At 44.5% G+C, this 7,500-nt stretch overlaps 1 protein-coding gene across 2 annotated transcripts in view; it reads left to right on the plus strand.

The window, feature by feature from the left end:
• Positions 1–7,500, plus strand: part of kcnq5b (potassium voltage-gated channel, KQT-like subfamily, member 5b) — a 261,167-nt gene that overhangs the window by 205,045 nt on the left and 48,622 nt on the right. The window lies entirely within an intron of this gene.

Here is a 7,500-nt window from a genome sequence, read left to right on the forward strand (position 1 = left end):
CTCTCTCTCTCTCTCTCTCTCTCTCTCTCTCTCTCTTTCTCTCTGAAATTCAATTCAATAACCTTTTTATTGACATATTGGTAAATTCAGACCCAAAATCACCCCTCATCTCTCTCTCTCTCTCTCTCTCTCTCTCTCTCTCTCTCTCTCTCTCTCTCTCTCTCTCTCTCTCTCTCTCTCTTTCTCTCTCTCTCTCTCTCATATTAGCCACACATTACGGCACACACTACATTTTAAGAAATGATGTCAAGAAGTTCCAATGCCACATCCTGATATACAATATGTTACCATTCTTCTAAAGCCGGGCATAGCCTGTGCGATATTTTCACTCGTGGATATTAAGCTCCTGCTCACACTGCACGATGGAATTTCACTATTTAAAAGTCCACATCTCACGACTCACGTCCTCACACTATACAAGCCGACAGTCAGATGCGAGCCAAATGCTTTCCTTGTGCAGGCATGTTTCCCCGGTCTGCAGAGGAGAGAACTATTAATTTGTGCATGTGAAGTGTCAAATCGGGTCGTAGCTCTGCTTTAACTGTGCGTTTTACGCACAAGCCACGACCAGGATTTCAAACAGTTTTGATTTTCTTGCGACCCTGCGATTGCACAATCGTGAGGCGAAATCGCTTGTCGTTACCCCATGTACACTGCACGAAGCAAGACTCACGATTGACCTGCGATTGAGCAAGAAATCGGCCCGACTCCCAAAAAGTCGTGCGAGTGCCAAATCGTGGCAAAATCGGGGCAAAAGTCGCACAGTATATGCCCGACTTAAGACAATACTACACATGTATCAACACACAAACAAACACACACACACAGACACACACGCACGCACGCACAGTTGAACCCCCTACACACACCCTGACATTGACACATTACAAAACATTTGTTTTCCCAAATGAAATCAACCACATCTAATGTATTAGTTAATAAGTTCCCATTCCTCTACGTATAAAATATTACTGTATAAAATTATTACAGTAGCAACACAGCATGCAACCACTGAAGCAGCACACTATGCATTGTAGTGTGCTGCGAGGATAAGTTATAGGCTTGGCTTATATCTCAAGTCAAGTAGGTTTTATTGTCAATTTCTTTACATGCACTGGTCATACAAAGAATTTGAAATTACATTTCTTGCTTTCCCATACAGACATAGACTAATCTAGGTAAGGACATAGACAGTATAGACATAGACAGTACTTATACATGGACTTAAGACAGTAAGGACATAGACAGTGCTCATACAGACATTTAAAGTGCAAGACTGGACAACAGAAGACTTGTAGAGGACATACATTAAAGAGGTATTGTTGTGCTTTTGTGCTTTTCCTAAAAAAGTCCTTTATAGCGTTCTGACATGGTAATAGTAGCATTTGAAGAAAAATAAATATTAAAAAGGTCTGTCAAGTACACCAGCAGCAGTGTGTGTGTGTGTGTGTGTGTGTGTATGTGTGTGTATGTGTTTAGTGCAGGTAGAAGGTGCGGTGTGCGTCTGTGTGTGTGTTCGTGTGTCTGTGTGTGTGTGTGTGGTTGTGTGTGTGTGTGTGTGTGTGTGTGTGTGTGTGTGTGTGTGTGTTTCTCAGTGTGTGTATGTTTGGGTTTAGTGCAGAAAGTGCAGTGTGCTTTTGTGTGTGTGTGTGTGTGTGTGTGTGTGTGTGTGTGTGTGTGTGTGTGTGTGTGTGTGTGTGTGTGTGTGTGTGTGTGTGTGTGTGTGTGTGTGTGTGTGCATGTTTTGAGTTAGTGCAGGTTGAAAGTTCAGTCACAAGTATAGTAGTGCAGGTGGAATGTTCAGTCGCAGATATGGTGGTGGGGGATGGGGGGGGGGGGGTTGTCAGTGGCCTTGCTGGCTAGAGGCTGACAGTGGAGGGAGAGTGGGTTGAGTGTTCAGCATCTTGATCGCTTGGTGCATTGTGCTGCTCGCCAGCCTGGTGGTACGGGAACGGAGGCGCCTGTACCTCTTTCCAGAGGGCAGGAGGCTGAACAGTTTGTGTGCAGGGTGGCTTGTGTCTTTGATGATCATCAGTGCTTTCCGGGTGAGGCGTGTGGTGTAAATGTCCTGCAGGGAGGGGAGTGGTACTCCAATGATCTTCTTCGCTGTGTTCACAACACGCTGGAGTGTCTTCCTGTTTTTCTCCGTGCAGCTTCCTCCCCACACTGTGATGCAGTTGGACACGACGCTCTCTATGGTTCCTCTGTAGAATGTTGTCATGATGGAGGGTGTAGCACTTGCCTTCTTTAGTTTGCGCAGGAAGTAGAGACGCTGATGGGCCTTCTTCGCCAGTGATGTAGTGTTGGTGGTCCAAGAGAGGTCGTCGCTGATGTGCACTCCAAGGAACTTGGTGCTGCTCACTCTCTCCACAGCATCGCCGTCGATGGTCAGTGGTGGCAGTTGTTTTTGGACCCTTTGGAAGTTGACAACAATCTCCTTTGGATGGCGCTAACAGTGCCTACCATCCCCACGTGTGGTCTTTTATCATGATATCACTATGGGGGGCATGTAGCTTCTCTCAGCAGGAGTGTATTTTTCATATCTCATTAACCTTCATGCCTTTAATGGTAGTCTTAAAAAATGCACAATTGTGTGCTAGACTCAATCCCAAGACTGTAGCCATTACCCTTCAAGTATGTAGAATTAAACATACGGAAAGTCTCAAGAATGTAGCCAATCCCTTTATGCTCTTCTAAATCATGTGGAATTATGCATAAGAGTCAAGCATGCACACATATAAAGTGGTCTTTCCTGTAATGTTTTACAGTAGCTTAAATGCTAGAGAATGTAAGATTGGAATCTACAGTAGACTCAAGGATGTGGAATTGTTCATTCGCCTCAAGGATGAAATATAAGCTACATGGGCTTCCATCTGGATTGTTTTGCTCGTCATTGTAAGACCATACAGTTGCTCATCATTGTAAGACCATACAGTAAGACTGGCCATCTGGCTTTTCGTGCCGATTATAATAAGGCCATAGGCATAGAACAATATGCGGTAAAATATAGCATGTTTTGGATAGTTACAACGATATTCAGAGTTTCTCCACCTGTCTCTCTCTCTCTCTCTATCTCTCTCTCTCTCTCTCTCTCTCTCTCTCTCTCTCTCTCTCTCTCGCTCTCTCTCTCTCTCTTTTTTTCACAAAAAATGGCCAACTTTATCCTGCACATCTCTCCCTTTCTCTCTCTCTCCCTCTCTCTCTCTGGTTCTCTTTTTCTTTCTCTTTCACAAATTTGTATTTTGTGCCAACTTTATCCTACACATCCTACCAAAAAATACTGCATTTACATATGCATAGAAAATGAAAGCTTAATGCATAATTGGCTCTCTCTTTGCCACGTGAAAATTAGGTCTTGTCACTGTCTTATTTGTCATCGTGTCCTCAGCGAGACTAAATTGCCAACTGATCCCCTGATTGATTGATTTATTTGTTTGTTTGTTTGCTTCTTTATTCATGAAATCTGATAATCTTCCTCCCGCCCCACTCCATTCATCCATCTTCCCCTTGTTTGTGAGAGAAGAGAGAGAAGGGGACAGAAACACATGCAGCGAAGGAGAGGGAGAAATAAAGAAAGAAAGGAAGAGATGTAGAGTGAGAGGAAGGGAGAGGAGAGCAAGAGAGAGAAAGGGAGAGTAGAGAGCACACATTTGTTGAAGAGTGGGTGTAGAGAGGGGGAGAAAGGCTTTGAGAGAGTCCGAGAGAATGGAAGATGAAGAGGAAGGCACATTGAACACCCCTCCTAGCCCTGTGCACACATGTGTGCTGAGTAGTGGGTCTATTCTTATATGGCCAGAAAGACTGGCTTGCAGGCAGACGGACAGACAGGGGCTGTGTTACTACAGTGTGTCATCCCAACTTGTCAATTTCTGACTGACTACCTTTGACCATTGATGATCATTATGAGTCCAGTTTCCATAGGGGCACAAAGACAGGCAGACAAACAGACAGACAGACAGACAGAGTGACAGACAGAGAGACAGGGCATGATTGGTATTAGTCTAGTTCCATAGGAACAGAAAGGCAGGCAGTCAAAGAGACAGACAGACAGACAGAGAGAGAGAGAGAGAGAGAGAGAGAGAGAGAGAGAGAGAGAGAGAGACCGACAGACAGGCAGACATGCAGACAGAGAGACAGGGCATGATCGGTATGAGTCTAGTTTCCATAGGGACAGGAAGACAGGCAGTCAAACAGACAGACAGACAGTCAGAAAGACCAGAGAATGCAATGGGTCGTCAGAGTGACGTTGGCCATTGCTGTCACACATGGCTGGGCTGCCGTCTGCTGAGGCTTCACAGAGCCGAGCTCCTCACTAAATCAGCTCTAGTCATTTATGGCCCCAGCCAGGTCATTACTCTAACACACACACACATGCGGACAAGTGCACATACGCATGCACACATATATCGTATATGCACGCACACACGCGTGCACACACAGACACACACACACACACATACACACACACACACACACACACACACACACACACACACACACACACACACACACACACACACACACACACACACACACACACACACACACACACACACACAAACACATACACTTCTACGTGTAGACGCACATTCATTCTCTCTCTCTCAAACACACACACACACACACACACACACACACACACACACACACACACACACACACACACACACACACACACACACACACACACACACACACACACACACATATACACACACACACACGCGCACACACATACACACGCACACACACAAAGGCATGCATGCATGTATACGTACATGTGCGCACATCACAAATGTGTGTGTGCACGTGAATGTACGTACACACACTATATGTAAAGTTGAAGCAGCACACTATCTGCACACAGTTTCACTTCTGAACAAAAGGTAGACAACGATTGTTGCCAGATTGGGTGGTTTTGTGCCCAATTGGGCTGCTTAGGATGACGTCTGCGGATAAAAATGGTCAAAAATGAGCATTGGTATGTGTTTTCCTGCAGATTTATGGCTACATAAATCAATACAATTTGGTTCGAATTGGGCAGGATTTAGTGCCTCCAGGGTCCAGGTGTTTTTTGAGATTTTTTGGGGGTGGAAATGATCACACACATCTGGCAACCCTGAAGACTATCACAATCACATGGTGTTCCACAAACAGGCTACAAATCAAAGCAAATTTAATAGCTGCATTATCTTGACAGATTTGGGCTGAGATGCTTTTTTCCACTACCGGCATCACTCCCACTCTCTTTCTCTCTCTCTCTCTCTCTCTCTCTCTCTCTCTCTCTCTCTCTCTCTCTCTCTCTCTCTCTCTCTCTCTCTCTCTCTCTCTCTCTCTCTTGCACTCTCGTTCTCCATATTTTTTGTTTCTCTTTTTGTCTGTCTGCTTTTCTCTTTTGCTGTCATTCTTTCTCTCCTTCCCTCCATCCATCCATCCCTCCCCCTCCTTATCAAACAGAAATTACCTTTCTCTTTTGCTCTGTCATTTCATTTTTCTAACAATCACCCCTCCCTCACTCATTCACTCCACATTTACAATCTCTTATGCATTTTAAGTCATTTATTTCCAGAACGTATGCAGTCAATATCATCTTTTTTCATGTACTGTATATTCACCACTACCATCAATTTCCAAGTATTGAAATTGTTGCGTATAGAAGCTGTGGTGTAATGGGGTCCGTATCTCGAAAGCGTCTTTGCTAATGACGTTAGCAAAGTCCTTCGTAAGAGCGACTCAACTCTCTCTCGACAGCGACGCTCACCACTAAATCCAACGGAATGGAAGACGGTCTTAAGATGGTTAGCAACGACAAGAATCGAGAAACGGACCCATGGTTAGTGTGTTGGACTGTATATCACAGGGTTGTGGGTTCAATCTCTACCCTTACCAGTCCCTTCCTCTCTACATGCATGAAGTGCCCTTGAACGAGGCACCTATCCCCACAATACATGTGACCAATACCATGTAATATATAATAATATAATATAAGTGTTTTGTGATGTCATGATGTAATAACTAGGTAAAATACACTTATATACGAAATATGGATTGTCTTCATGTCAATATTGTTGGCTGCAAAATGTACCCTACTTTGGGCAGACTGGAAATAAACAACATACCTTTTAAGGGACACTGTACAGGAAATGGTCAAAAAAGGTACTGCAACTACGCTGCTCATTGAAACTAGACTGCCTGTTGCCAAATTTGATCTTTACATGAAAGTTTACTTAAAGTAATAAACAAATATTTTCCGGTAAGATCCAAGTACAGTCATTTTTGCAGCTAAAAATGGCTGTTTTTGGAAATTCAAAATGGCGGACCATGGAGAAGATCCCCCTTTTCATGTATGAAAAGTGCAATTTTTCCAGTCATAATAAATACTTAAAATTTGATGCTGGAGGTAAGTATTCATGAAAAAGGTAACATTAGTGAATGGGCAGCATGAAAACTGGAAATAAATAACGAAAAATCTCACACAGTGTCCCTTTAAGAAACAGAAATGGTCTGGAATTGTGTGCTCACTCTTTTTTTTCCTTTTATTCAGTGTATTTATTTATCTTGCTCATTGTCTCTGTCTGTTTCTTCCTTAGTTTGTGCTCTGACACTCATTTTCTCTCACCCACCCTTCTTCCTTCCCTCCCTCTGGTCTTTCTTTTCGCTTTGTCATTTTTTCCCTTTTTTGTTCTAGATAAATTCTCTTTTGTCTTGTCATTTCTTCCAGTCCCTCTCCTCCACTTCATCCCTGCCTTCCTCTATCCATCCACACAATCCATCCATCCATCCATCTCTCCCTCTTTCCTCCCCTCTCCTTAAGATATGTAAATGATGGTGGCCCTGCCATTTCAGGAGTAAATGGGTTAAGAAACACTTGCTCTTCCTCTCGTTGCCTTTCCACCTTCCCTCCATCACTCCTCCTCCTCTATCTACTCACCTCTCTCTCTCTGACCATCCATCCCTCCCCTCTCCCTTAAGAAACTGAAACGATCCTGGCCCTGCCCTGGCCATTACAGGGCCCAGACACTCCCAGGCAAGTCCGCTGACAGTGGGGGTCAAAGGGGTATGTTGTCCCAGGCCCAGGGAGATAGGGGACCAGAATCGGGTTCCCATTACATTGCATGTATTGGGTTGGGGGCCCTTTCAGATGACTTTGTCCTGGGCCCAGTGAAAGCGGTCAGTGGCCCTGCTCCCAGGCTACAGGTTACAGGCCCAGCCCCAGCCTTATAGGCCTCCACTTTGGTTGCCAGATGAGGCTGATGATTTCCAGCACAAAAAATGCTCAAAACCTACATGAAAGCACTAAATCCCGCCCAATTGTATTGATTTCTAGGGCCAAAAATTGGGCGTTTTTTTTTCCTCCAAATTCCATTTGTACCCGCAGACGGCCACCCCAAGCAGCCCAATTGGGCGAGAAACCACCCAATCTGGCAACACTAGCCCCTACACTGGCTTTATTATCCCCCCCACATAATAATGTCATATCTGGGCCACAGCAGTTCGCTA

This window comes from Engraulis encrasicolus, chromosome 1 (assembly GCF_034702125.1).
Source record: "Engraulis encrasicolus isolate BLACKSEA-1 chromosome 1, IST_EnEncr_1.0, whole genome shotgun sequence".
NCBI lineage: Eukaryota > Metazoa > Chordata > Actinopteri > Clupeiformes > Engraulidae > Engraulis > Engraulis encrasicolus.